The 13,661-nt window shown below is 37.6% G+C and overlaps 1 long non-coding RNA gene across 1 annotated transcript in view; it reads right to left on the reverse strand.

Annotated features, from left to right (window-relative positions):
• The window catches only part of LOC144319317 (uncharacterized), a 52,205-nt gene that overhangs the window by 30,671 nt on the left and 7,873 nt on the right, over nt 1-13,661 (reverse strand). The window contains exon 3 of the long non-coding RNA XR_013385183.1: nt 9,919-13,608. This is a non-coding gene — a long non-coding RNA (uncharacterized LOC144319317). The remainder of the gene's footprint in view (nt 1-9,918; nt 13,609-13,661) is intronic.

Below are 13,661 nucleotides of genomic sequence, written 5' to 3' on the forward strand. Positions count from 1 at the left end.
CCTTCGTATCTGTATTAGTTTTCTGTGGCTGCTGTATCAGATTACTACAAATTTAATGGCTTGAAACAACATAAATTTAATATCTTACAGATCTCTAGGTCAGAAGTCTGAAATGGGTCTTTCTGGGTGAAAATGGCCATCTGAGTTCCTTTCTAGAGGATCTGGGGAGAATCTACTTCCTTGCCTTTTCCAGATTCTACAGCTGCCCACCCTTTTTTTTTTTTTTTTTTTTTTTTTTTTTTTTTTTTTTTTTTAGATCATGGTCCCCTTCCTTTGTCTCCAAGGGCAGCAATAATGGGTCAAGTTCTTTTTACAACCTGTCTTGGTCAGTACAGGTGCTACAGTGAAATACTACAGGTTGAATGGCTTAACAGTATATGTTTATTTGCTCCCCAGTTCTGGAGATTGGAAATTCCAGATCAGAGTACCAGCATGGATGGGTGAGAGCTCTTTTTCTGACTTGTAGACAACCATCTTCTCACTGTGTCCTTCCATGGTAGAGGAAGAGAGATCAAGCTCCCTGATGTCTTTTCTTTTTTAAAGATTTTATTTATTTATTTATTTATTTATTTATTTATTTATTTATTTATTCATGAGAGACAGAGAGAGAGAGGCAGAGACATAGGAAGAGGGAGAAGCAGGTTTCATGCAGGGAGCCTGATGTGGGACTTGATCCTGGGACTCCAGGATCACACCCTGGGCCAAAGGCAGGTGCTAAACTGCTGAGCCACCCAGGGATCCCCTTGGTGTCTTTTCTTATAAGGACACTAATTCCATCACAAGGGCCCTACTCTTCTGACCTCATCTAAATCTACTTCCCTCCCAAAGGCCACTGCATTGGGGGGTAGTGTTCCCATAAGAATTTGGGGGAACCCCCTTCAGTCCATGGTACCTTCTATCACTCTGACATCCTCTTCTGCCTCTCTCTTCCACATTTAAGGATGCTTGTGATGACAATGTACTCCCTTGAACAATCCAGGATAATCTCCTTGTTTTATGGTCAGCTGACTAACAACTTTAACTTCAAGTGCAACCTTAATTTTCTCTTGCCATGTAAGGAAACACATTCACAGGCTTCAGGATTAGAATGTGGACATTTTTGGGGGCCATTGTTCTGCCTACCACACTATCATATCAACCATAAATTCATAGAATCTGGACAAGCCAAATAAACTCAAATTGCAAAAGAGTCTAAGGAGTCAGATTCAGTATCCCAAGAGTGTGCCTTAAATTCTTTATGATTTTAAAGTCATATTGCCTTTAAATTTAGAAATGAAGTTGGTGTAATTAATCAAAGAGAAAGGTATTACATATATCATGTGTACATTTATATTTATATAAATATAGATTTATATATGTATGCAATTTATCTATTTGTGTTTATTCATTTATATAGTTGTGATAGATAATTTTATGTTTCAGTTTGGCTAAGTTACAGTACCTAGTTATTTGGTCAAACACCAGTCTAGATGTTGAGGTGAGGGTATTTTTTAGATGCTATTAATTTAAATCAATAGACTTTGAGTAAAGCAAATTATCTCCCTAATGTGGGTAAGACTCATCCAAACAATTGAAGCAAGGACTGAGATTCCCCCAAGAAAGAGAGAATTCTGCTTCCAGACTGCCTTCAGCTCCAAGACTATAACACCAACTCCTACTGGGATTTCTAGCCTGCTGGCAGGCCCTACAAACTTCACACTTGCCAGTCCCAACAAACTCTTAAGTCAATTCCTTAAAATAAATAGACAGGTGACAGATAGATGATTGATAGACAGATGATAGATAGATAGATAGATAGATAGATAGATAGATAGATAATAAAATCGTTTCTCAAAAAAAATGATCCATGTTAATTTAAAGTTGAGAGGAACCTGATATTATCATATTAAAAATGAATGAGGGAAATTCAAGGATAGAGATATATGCCTTTAAGATCATTTCTCTTTCTTTTATAATCAGAGTTACAGCAGTCTTCTTCTTCTTTTTTTTTTTTTTTTTTTGTAATATTTTATTTATTTATTCATGAGAGCCACAAAGAGAGAGGCAGAGACACAGGCAGAGGGAGAAGCAGGCTGACTACAGGGAACCCCACGCGGGACTAGATCCCAGGACCCCAGGATCATGACCTGAGCCAAAGGCAGGCACTCAACCACTGAGCCACCCAAGTGCCCCTACAGCAGTCTTCTTTAAGAGTAACAATAATTGAACTGTTCACTTCCTAGTGAAATCCTTGGTTTCACTCAGGAACCTGGTACAAATGAGTGTCTTGGCTATTGAAGAACAAGAAAGTAATAAAAATAAAATCTCAAACCTAAAATGTGTAAGAAGAATTCAATGATTTCCTAATTGAGTACAGATTGACCCCCTTCAATATTCCACAGAAGTTCCAGAAAGTGCAGTTGTTAAAATTTTGCCTCTTGGAAGAACCATTAGTGTCCCTGGCCTATAAGACCAGAGGGCAGGCGATGCCCTGGAGGAAGCCTGGAAAGGCCAGAAGAGCCACAAGTGAACCATTAGGTCCTATATAAGGAGGTTCTAAACAATCTTGCCACTAGAAACCCCATTATGTTGATGTGTTCTCAAATAACATTTTACGTTGCACAAGACTGGCCTACTCAATTAGAGATGGAGAAAGAGAAAAGAAAACACACTACCACTATTATTTTCAAGTTGTTGACAAAACAGGCATACTGCTTAGTGACTTTCTTTGCCTAGTTACCTGTCATTTTAGTACATTGCCCTAACATTCATTAAGGCTGCAAACCCAAAAGCATTTTTACTGCTAGGTGAACAATGTCCACCTCCAAATCCAAGAAATAGTCTTGGACCTTGCTATAGACTGAATGCTTGTGAATTCACCTGCTGAAATCCCAACCTCCACTGTGAAGGTGTTAGAAGATGGGGCTTTTGGGAGCTGAGCAGGTCCTGAGAGTGGAACCCTCATGAATGGGATTATTGCCCTTATAAGAAATTTTTTTTTTTTTTAATTTATGATAGTCACAGAGAGAGAGGCAGAGACACAGGCAGAGGGAGAAGCAGGCTCCATGCACCGGGAGCCCGACGTGAGATTCGATCCCGGGTCTCCAGGATCGCGCCCTGGGCCAAAGGCAGGCGCTAAACCGCTGCCCCACCCAGGGATCCCGATTATTGCCCTTATAAAAGAGCTTCCAGAGTGTTCCTTCCACCCTCTGTCTTGTGAGGACACAGAGACAACACAGCCATCTACGAACTAGAAAGTACGTCCTCACCAGACACTGAAACTTCCCAGCCTCTGGAACCATGCAAAATCAATGTTTGTTGTTATCAGTTTATGATAATCTCTTACAGCAGCCAAACCAAGTCAGATCCAAACCAGGATTTGGCAAACTTTTTGGTAAAGGGCCAGATAGGAAATATTTTGGGCTTTGGGGACCACTACTCACCTCTATGCTTAGCACAAAAGTAACTGTGATATGTGACAAAATAAGCATGCCAATATTCCAGTGAAATTTTATTTATAAACAATTAAATTTAGATCCTATATAAGTTTTATCTGTCATAAGACATCATTCTTCTTTTTGATTTTCTTAGAGCATTTTAAAATGTTTTTAAAATCATTCTCATCTCATGGGCTGTACTAAAGCAGGCAGCAGGCTAGGTTTGGCCCAGAGAACATAGCATGCTCATGCTTTCCATAAACTACAGATCTTGAAAATGATAAAACCAGTGAGTTATGTTTAGTGGAAAACATTCACCCTATGTGTAAGTACAGAAAACACAATTGTATGGTAATGCATATGGATTATTCTAATTATAGAAATAACTGGTTCTACCAGTTCAGACATTTGCCAGTATTTAAGTTACAAAACCAAAAGTGGCTTTATTCATTCATTCATTCATTCATTCATTCATTTCTTCAGCAATTCCTGAGTGCACATTATGTCCCAGACACTTATGAGGTACAGGGTTCAAGAGCAAACATTTAAAAAAAAACTGAAAATTACTTCATGACACTGCTTTAATCTGCTTAAGATGTTGGATTTTTTTTGAAGTTAAAAATTTTTAGTTTGTAGAAATGGTTGGCTTTTGTTTTTATCATCCAATCCATGCCTTTCAATGATTAACAAAATGAGATCGCATCAGCCTGAGTCAAAGGTATTGTTGACTTAAGTTAAACAAAGAAGAGCTTTTTATGTGAATGACAGTGAACCTCATATGGAATGAGATGAGAAGCTAGTACATATCTTATCATGGGCATCAGGGATGGTTTAATTAGAAATAACTATAATCAAAAAAAATTAAAAAATAAATAAATAAATAAAAGAAATAACTATAATCTTTTCAGCTGGGGAAAGGATACTTTTTTTTTTTTTTTTTTTTTTTTTTTTTTTAATGATAGTCACAGAGAGATAGAGAGAGAGAGGCAGAGACACCGGCAGAGGAAGAAGCAGGCTCCACGCACCGGGAGCCCGATGTGGGATTCAATCCCAGGTCTCCAGGATCGCGCCCTGGGCCAAAGGCAGGCGCTAAACCACTGCGCCACCCAGGGATCCCCAGGAAAGGATACTTTATATTACCTTCCCATCTCTAATAGCATGACATTAATTTTTAGATCCAGTGATTAAAGGTAAGTTTCCACCCTTCAGGAAAATAATGGTCACAATGCATTAATCTTCTGCAAATCAGGAATTGTGGCATTACAGTGACAAGCTGATTATCAAATTATATTTACTGGCTGCCTCCTAATTACCTGTTTAAGAAAATGAGTCTGCTCTTTGTATCTGAGTGTGTTTGAATATGTTTGTAAGATTAGGTATGGTTCAACATTCATCACGGTCCTGTCTATTATAGCAAGAAATTAAAAATAGCTTAAATGTCCATCAGGAAAGGAATAAATAATGTATTATAATATGGCAGTACAATGGAATATGGCCATTACAAAAGATTATTCTAGATCCATAGTCATTATTGAAAAAAGATATCTACAGTACGATAAAGATATTCTTTTTAAAACAGATTACAAAAGAGCATTTATAGTTTAGTCTCATTTAAGGAAGGTCAAACACAGTAGGATACTAAAAAAAATTCTTAAGATGATTTCTGGATGACCATGATTTGGATCATTTGGTTTTTTTTACTAGATTCTTTTCATTTCCTCTGTTGTTTGAATTTTTTTTATGATGGGCATGTATTGGGTATTTGTTTAACCCTTAACAAGTAAATAAACCTTTGCTAATTGATAAAATTAAAAATCAGCAAGATTTTTATGATTAATAAGATAATATAATTTATGATAAATAAATTATAAATAAAGTCAGTAGCAAAAATAGTAACTAAAAATAGTACACGGACATGCCAGGGATGACAAGTTTTTGCTCACACAGCATAGAATTGTAACAGCAAATGAAATTTACGCTTAATGTGAATTTTTTGAGAAACCTAATCCATTCCTACTGTCCTGCTTTAAGCAACACTATTTCCTTTGAGAAGTTTGAAGAATATTATAAGCCCTTTTCCTCTACATGGCAATTGCTTTTTGGAAGCTCAACATCCTAGTGCTGGGAAGTTTAGAGATCAAGTCCAGATCACTCATCCTACAAATGAAAGAACTGAATCACAGAGGTGACATGACCCATATGATGCCCCACAGCTAAGGATTGTCAACATAACCTCTCTCCCTTTCTCGTAATTTACAGAAAGATGTATATGATAAATATGTACAGCTTTGGGTGTCAATCATGCCTCAGTAGTATTTATTTCTTTATTTTTTAAATTTATTTATTTTAAAGAGAGAGTGGTTGGAGGGGAGGAACAGAGGGACAGGGAGAGAGTCTTAAGCAGACTCCATGTTGAGCATGGAGCAGACACCAGGCTCGATTTCATAACCCTGAGATCACGACCCTGAGCTGAAATCAAGAGTCTGATACTTAAGCGCCTGCACCACCCAGGCACCACAGCAAAGTGGTCTCTTAAAAACAAAACAAAAACAACCAAAGTGCTGTCAATCTGATCATCAACTTTCCTGGTCTCCCAGAAGCCCACATGAACCCAACTAAGCTGGAGTTGGGAGTCGTTAACATCATGGCCTCATTGTGTTCCCAAAGCACCGGAGTGGACAAGGCTGTAAGGACAGTTGGTGATGAGACCCAGGCATACATCTGTGAAGCTGACCTGGCAAAAATAAAGAGGTGACATGAGGTCTCAGAGGAGGATTTGGGACAAAGAAACATCCATGTGTTAGCCAGAATCCCAGGCCCAGAGCACATCAGCAATGCTTATAGGATACTTCCAAAGAGGAGTCCTGGTGTGGCATCCGTGGCTTTCATCACTACAGGGGTAGATACAATCCTACAGTGTGTGGAGAGGAGAGAACTTTAATTTAGGGTTTAGGTGGAGGAAAATATTCAGAAAACCAAATAAATCATAATAGCTATCACTTATCGAGAACCTTCTATGCACTTTAACCTTGGCTCTTCAATGGATGCTGTGTTGCCTCCCAGACAAGTTGGATCAGAGCAGTGAGGGGCGGGCTTTGACATCACCCAAGGGAGGGGGTGGAGAAGAAAATATCAAAGGGAAGGTTAACCCTGTTAGGTGGCGCTCCGCAGTTTACAAAGACTAAGACACGACAAACCATTGGACATGGACATGCATTGAAGACATTTTCGCAGTCCTTCTAGAGTGTCATGTTACCGTGAAATCTGACCCTCCTTGGCTAACTGAATTAATTAATAGAACTGAACTGAGTGTATATACAGTAAGTGTATGATTTTCTGGAAGCAAATGATTCATCTGTATGAGGTAAAGAACATTTTCCAGGAAGAGGAGTTGCTATTTAACAAATGCCTTCAGCTTGTCGGAGCAGTTGTAATCATTTATTGACACGTACTAACTCCTTTCTGTGGGGTAAGCCGAGCCTATGGAGTCTATAAACCTGCTTTGTAAGCCATTCCCCTCTTCCACCCCATCCTCTTTCCTAAAGGTATTTCAGAGAGTCTGCAGAAAGGCACAGATAAAATAATCATTGCAAAAGGGATGTGGCTCCAGCAAGTTTCCTTGCAGATTATCTCTGAATGCTTTTTTGTCATGCAGAACTTTACATTCATATAGAGTTGTAAACCTGTTATCATTATTCCCCCTCGAGTGTTTTACTCATTCCCATTTCCTGCTTTTCTCTTATATGCCAAATATACAGATTTCTAAGGGCACTCAAGTGTCTAGTACTAGACCATTCTTACAATTGTAACATCTATATCCATGTACAGGTTAGCAATTGTACATTTTCCAAAAGTGCGTTCCACTAACTTAATATCTTTGATGAGCGCCGTCCAATAGAAATAGATACAAGCCACATACATAATTCAAAATTTCCTAGTGAGGGATGCCTGGGTGGTTCAGCGGTGGAGTGTCTGCCTTCAGCTCAGGGCCTTACCCCAAGGTCCTGGGATCGAGTCCCACATCAGGTTCCCTGCAGGGAGCCTGCTTCTCCCTCTGCCTATGTCTCTGTCTCTCTTTCTGTGTCTTGGATGAATACATAAATAAAACCTTAATAAAATAAAATAAAATAAAATTTCCCAGTTGCCACATTAAAAAAATTTCAAAAGAAACAGGTAAAATAATTTTTCTTAGTATATTTTATTTAACACAATATATTTAAAATACTATCATTTCAACATTGAATCAATGGTTTTAAATTGTTAAGGGTATATTTTACATTTTTGGTACTAAATTTTCAAAATCCAGTGTGTATTTAACACTTACAGCACATCTCAATTCAGACTAGTCACATTTTGTGAGCTCAATAGCCACACATGGCTAGAGGCTGCCATTTCAGACAACACAGATCTAGATCTTGAATGAAAAAATTAAGTGAGATCCAAATTTCAGCTGAGCCTTCTATTAAGATCCTCTCCTTCCTCATCTCCTCCCACTCACCCACCACCACCACCACTACCACATCAAATTAGAAATATAGTTCTTTCTCAGACCAATCTTTCCAATTAACTAGGAATTATGCCTTAAATTTCTTTAAAAAAAGAGTTTATTTATTTATTCATGAGAGACACAGAAAGAGAGGCAGAGACACAGACAGAGGGAGAAGCAGGCTCTCTGTGGGGAGGCTGATGCGGAACCTGATCCCGGGACCCCGGGATCACATCCTGAGCCACCTAGGCATGCTTCTTTAAATTTTTTTTTAAAGATTTATTTATCAATTTGAGAGAGAGAGAGAGAGAGCAGGGGAGGGATAGAGGAAGAGGGAGAGAATCTTCAAGAAAACTCCCCACTGAGCACAGAGCCAGAGGCTGGGCTGGATTACAGGGCCTGGAGATCATGACCTGAGCCCAAGTCAGGACTCAGGAGTCGCTTTACCCACTGAGCCACCCAGGCTCCCCTGCTTTGGATATTTCTGTGTCTCTCTCCCACATTCCACTCTCCCTTATCTCTAATCCCTTCATGTTATGAATGGGAAAAATGGTGTCCAGAGAGGTTGGCAATTGAACCAGGGTCACACAGTGCTTAAGATCTAAATTCAGTTTTAGTGATGACCAGACCAGAGCTCTTCTGATTTCCTCGAGCACATGCCATTTCCCTGCCTCCTCTTTCTGCCTTAGGGTTCAGTCACTCTTCCTTTTAACTCTCTCCAAGAAGGAAGAACTGATCTTACCTTCAGGGACATAAAATTTAGAGGCCCAAACTAAACTAATCTTCTTAGCACAATAGATGGATTTAGGCATTGCCCACGGGTAGCTCAGACCTGGCAACTTCTCTTTTCAGTTCTCAAAGATAAAGGCAATAAACCCTCCCTCTAGGAGAGGAGGTTATTCACCAGCTGACTTCCCAACTAAGCCTTCTGCTGCATACATTCATTTACACTCAGAAGACTGGAAGGCTAGATTCTAAAATGTTATTATGGTAATCTCTTCCAGTGCCACTAGCAGTTGGTTATGGGTTATTTTGTGGTTGGGGAATTTTCTACAATGAATAACATGCATTATTTTTGCAAAGAAATGATACATGTTAATAATAAAGGAATGTGCCTAGTACTTTTTATAAAGGAATTGCCTGATCATCCAGTCTTGGTTTAATTTTCCCAGATCTACAAATAAAAGACTTTAAAAAAAAAAAAAAAAAAACATTTCAGGCAATCATCTAAATATTTTCCAGAGGTAGAAATGCAGACATAATCTGAGGCCCTACTATATAAAAATCACTCATCGGTATAAGATGACTTAAGAGTAATTCAAGCTGAGCACCTAGAGTATTATCTGCAAAACATGACAACACTTGACCACTTTAGGATTTCTTAACTTCACCTTCTCTCAGCCTCCAAAATAAAGAAAAAGAGAGAGAGAGAGAGAGAAATACGATAGGCTATAGCCAGCTTCTAATATTATACTGCCAAAGAAATTAAGCATTTGAAAAAAAATCATTTTGTCCTAGGTAACTTTAAAGCTTTTTCATTGATCATTCTCAATAGATAAAAAAGTAAGATTTCCACACATATCGATCTGTCCTGAATGATTTATACTTCAGCTTTTAACATACAATGTGGAGGTGGAGAAAGAACAAAACCTTGTATTTTCCTAAGACTTTCATGTTCACATTCCAAGTCGCATGAAAATGAAACTGCCTTTCTATAGACAGATAGTATTCATAATTTGTAATTTTTTGGTACAGATGCCCTATTGATGCAAATTTGGTACAAAATACACAGCTATTTAGCCGTGTTATGTTTCACTCAAATCAAATTCCATAACATTTTAGGTTCACTAGTAGGGTTTGCAATATAAAAGAAATGAAAGAGTAAACGTTTCTGTAGTTCAAGTTGAAAAGACCAGGTGCATACTATTTTTCCTTATGTAGGAACATATCTGCAGTTTGGAAGATGCAAAAAAAGTACCAAAAAAAAAAACCCCAAAACAAACAAAAAAACCTTACCAACAATGGGATCAATACTTGGATTTCTTAGTAATCTGGGATTTGTAGATGTAGATTTTGCTCTTTCTGTCTCTTGGGTGTGGAGTACTGATAGCTTTGCAAATAAACTCGAGAACTAAATGTTCCTGTTCTTGAAAAGAACCCTTCAGGATCACCCAGTCCAGTATCTTTCTTCACTTCAGAGGGAACAGCAAGCCTTTTGATTGTGACACAGAACCCTTGGGACCATGACAGTATTATCCAGTTGGTCAGCTGGTGGAACCCCTGTAAGTCAGTGTTTTTTTTGGTGGAAACCCATTAAAATGCTGACATATTTATGTTTGCCCCAGGAATGAGAACTTTTACTAGCAGAAAATATGATTCTATTCCATACATGTTATATTCAACTACAACTATGTCCAGGGAGGGAAAGATTGGTTAAATTAAGCATAATGCATTATTTTGGAGATATTCCTTAACATTTGTACACTACCTACTCATTCGGTCTCCTGAGCTCATCAGCAAATAAGTGGTGTAAGATGGAGGAGGTTTAAGAAAAATTTGGAGATGGTGAACTTAAATGTAGACATTCAAAATTCGTTATCTTTTCTAAAATTAAGATGAGACCATACAAATGCCAAATCATTATGTTGTATACCAGCAATTAATATAATGTTATATACCAGTCATATCTCAATTAAAAAAAAAAGATGACACCAACATCATTTTATGTCTGCCATGGCACATCTGTCTCCCTCCTCCCAGGGAGCCTAGTTTAGTTCTAATTTTGGCTTTTGGACGGCATTGTGGGGTTTTTTTTGTTTTGTTTTGTTTTGTTTTTTTCTTTTTCTTTCTTTTTCTTTTTTTCTTTTTTCTTTTTTCTTTTTAGGATTCTAAGTTGGTTCTTATTTGGTGTAGCAGAGATAAGACATTTGAATGACTATTTTTGTATTGTTTTCAACCCACTATGCTAAAATCATGTGGCTGCTGCATGTACCTTATGTTCCTTAAAAGATGGCTCTAAATGAAAGTGTTTTGAGTGTTTTGAGACTATAAACCTTCTCTTAGTGTTTTTGGGCAATTGCCACAATCAAAACTAATTTTGAAAAGTACTCAATTAAAAGCCAATTAAATGTGGGAAATTACTATTTAAAAAGATTATTGAAGAGTGGACATAATGACTTGTCTTCATTTCAGAAGTGAAGTGCTTTGTATGTAAGAGAACTATCATGACATAATTCTGAGTGGGGGGACAAAAGCTACAGATTTCATTTCATATGTAAAATAAAGGGAAAAAAATAGAAGTCTGGAATAAAATTTAAGTTGTTAACACAGTTTAATCCAGGTGGTAAGGGAAAATCTTTAAATTTTTATTTTATAGATTTCCATATTATTTAATGACTTTTTAAAAATAAATAGGTACAACATTTTTACTTTATAACCAGCAAACTTTAAGAATAATTTTGTTCAATTCTGTTGATCAGGCAAATTAACCACCTGATTGGCAAACCAGCAACTTCTCAAAAAAATTAAGTGCCACCTACAACATTGTTTGCAAATAGAAAATTGTATCAAATCAGTAGAGTGAATCTTTGAAAAGCTGTTGTTTGGTATTCTACTGGCGTCTCTTGGATTAGTCTCCCTACCCAACTGAACCTTAATTGTTTTTCACATGTAGGTCCTCAATAAATATGTATAAGATTGAACATTGAGTTGTCTTTTTTTTAAAATCTACAAAAATAGTAATTTTATATGTTCAACCTAATTATAGCTGCTCAGTGAATCAATGACAATGGTGAAATAAACATGTGAACATGGTTGCCCAGGATAGTGATGACTATGAATCCAAAAGGCAGCAACTAAAATATCAAAGATCTAAACTAAAAAAAGGTACAAGTTTGAGAAGAAGCCAGGGGGTCTCTTAAAACTCAATTTAGTGGGTCAATTCCCTTACCAAACTCCTTAGTTTTCAAATCTGTAAAGGAATAGGTTTTCAAAGTTTCTATTAGCTGAAGGATTTTAAATCTAGGCCAAATAACTGGTAACAAAAAAAAAGAAAAAAACAAACAAAAAAAAAACGTGTTGGTTAGGTATATTTTTCTTTCCTTTTCTCCTGAAGAACAGATAAGAGGATCTAAGCTAAATTTGTCATGATAGAAATTTTTATTTAAAATGTGAACCAGAAGGGTGCCTGGGTGGCTCAGTTGGTTAAGCGTCTGCCTTCCACTCACGTGCTCAGGTCACAATCCCAAGGTCCTGGAATTGAGCCCATGTTGGGCTCCCTGCTCAGCTGGGAGCCTGCTTCTCCTTCTCCCTCTGCCTCTCCCCTCTCGCCCCCGTATCCCGTTTGCTCATGCTCTCTCTCAAATAAATAAATAAAACCTTTAAAAGAAAATGTGGACTGGAAAATAAGTTCTTAAAGAACTGATACATTTTTTTAAGGCAAACTGTGAATTCTCTTCTTGCAGCCCTTTAAAAGTGAGATAGCAATGAACTTGTGTGGCATGACTTGAGTCCAGTTCTGCTTGGAAGCCAGTGGAGAGAGCACTGGTACTCTGAGGTTCTGGCTGCATTATGTGATAAGGAGATTCAAGTGCATCCAAGTTGATTTTTCCCTCTGAAATTCAGCATTTTTTCAATCAGAGAGCGAGTGCAATTTTCACAAGCTTGAACCAGCCTGCATGTAACTATTTTCCTTATTATTAGTATTACTCATAATTAAAACTAGAAAAAAAAACAGTGGCAACATGACCTCCCAGAGGCATTATGCAATTGGGTGGGCGTCAAAGGTAAGGAGGCTTCTTTGGGAAACTAAAAAATGCTGGAGTTTCTCCCATTTCCTGTATTTAAATATAGTTTCAGGAAGAAAAAGTATGACATGAACACATAAGATATTCTAGTCCTGGCTTATTGATATAACATTAGGTTGACCTCTACAATAATACTTATTAGAAATGTCATAATAATAATCATAGACATAATAACTATTTGCAATTATAATGACTGGTTGGACTAGTGCATCCTCCAGGCAAACAAAGCTTTTGGAACAGCACGATCCTCCCCACAAGCTGATACCACATGAATTTGTGCATGTTCAGTTGTTCAAATGGTTTGGGAACTTAGTTTTTTAAAAGTAATTTCAGGATCTAAAGGTTGTTTCCCTCCATTTAAAAGAAAATTGTGTTTGACAAAACCAGTTACAGAGTTACCCATTAATTCATGTAGCAAGTATTTCTTTAGACATCTACCAGGTGCCTGGTACGGTGCTTGGCACAGGACACAGCAATGGAAAAACAAACATGGTTGGATGACTATTTATACCAACTTGCACCGAAACACATTCATTAATGTGACACATCACCCTTGGGGGGAAATATGGATACTTTCAAATGTGATTTTCCGGTTTAGCCTCTGCATTGGCAAAAGGTACAGTTCTGTACACACACAAATTCATAATTTCTTCAGAGTATAAAGAGAATAGACATGTAATTTGGTCTTTGAGAGAGAAGTGTCATTAAAATTGTAATGATGATCTCTACCGTTTATCAAGGGCCCTAATTGGGCCTGTGTTTAACATTAACTCCAATCTTCAAAACAACCCTGAAAGGAGGTGCTTTTCCATTTTGCAGATGGCTGATGTTGAGAAGCCCTTTCCAGGATCAGATCATGATAATTCTGAATGATTTGCAGTTGCAAAGCAGCAGGGGCAGCCTAATTGAAGAAGACAGAATAACACTGACCATTTACTGCATATTTACTTTGTC

Source organism: Canis aureus, chromosome 1 (genome assembly GCF_053574225.1).
Source record: "Canis aureus isolate CA01 chromosome 1, VMU_Caureus_v.1.0, whole genome shotgun sequence".
In the NCBI taxonomy this organism is placed as follows: Eukaryota; Metazoa; Chordata; class Mammalia; order Carnivora; family Canidae; genus Canis; species Canis aureus.